The sequence below is a fragment of the Pristiophorus japonicus genome, unplaced genomic scaffold (assembly GCF_044704955.1).
Source record: "Pristiophorus japonicus isolate sPriJap1 unplaced genomic scaffold, sPriJap1.hap1 HAP1_SCAFFOLD_630, whole genome shotgun sequence".
Classification (NCBI taxonomy): Eukaryota; Metazoa; Chordata; class Chondrichthyes; family Pristiophoridae; genus Pristiophorus; species Pristiophorus japonicus.
In genome coordinates, this window is record NW_027254542.1 from 163,814 (window position 1) to 164,626 (window position 813).

General features: G+C 41.6%; 1 non-coding gene across 1 annotated transcript; it reads left to right on the top strand.

The window, feature by feature from the left end:
- The first annotated feature begins 514 nt into the window (after nucleotides 1–514).
- trnas-uga (transfer RNA serine (anticodon UGA)) lies at nucleotides 515–598 on the top strand. Its single transcript has one exon. It is a non-coding gene; the product is annotated as a tRNA-Ser (tRNA).
- Nucleotides 599–813: the final 215 nt, after the last annotated feature.

Here is an 813-nt window from a genome sequence, read left to right on the forward strand (position 1 = left end):
TTGCGAGAGTTAATGCTGCACGCTACCCTACTTCACTTGATCCTATCAGCATATTGTTCTATTGATTTCTCAGTCATGTGCTCTGGTAATTCCCTTTAAAATGAATCTGTGCCATTCGCCTCAACTACTGCTCGTGTAGCATCATCCACATCTAACCACTCTTTGGTAAATAAGTTGCTGTTGAATTGTCTACTGAATTTGTCGGTGACCTCCCGTTCTGAACTCCTGCACCATAGCAAACATTTTCTCCACATCAACTCGATCAAATACCTTCAAAATGTTAAAAATATATCTCACTTGTTTTTCGAGAAAGAAGCTCCCCAGACTGTTCAGTTTTTACCGAAATGTAAATTATTTTAGTTGTGACCGAAAATGTTCCTTCTTTGCTGTGAGATTCTGTGATTCTATGATTTAATTTTCACATCGTCTGGGAGATCCAATCGGGCAAGCATGCAGGCGGTCTCTCTGATAACTTGCACCGACGATTCGACTATTAAAGCAGTTCTACTGTGTAGCTGCGATGGCCGAGTGGTTAAGGCGTTGGACTTGAAATCCAATGGGGGGTTTCCCTGCGCAGGTTCGAACCCTGCTCGCAGCGATTCGACAGGTGCTCTTTTTTTATCGACTCACGGGGATCTCTTTGGAATCTGATCACAATTCCCTCCACTGCCCTTTATTACACTGATTGATGCGAAGCTGTTGTTCGAACTGGAAACATTAATAATTTATCGGTATTAATTGTTGGTTTGTTGGACACTATCTGCAAAATCAGTGAGCAATATACACAGCATGAAACAATGCCTTTTAATAAAG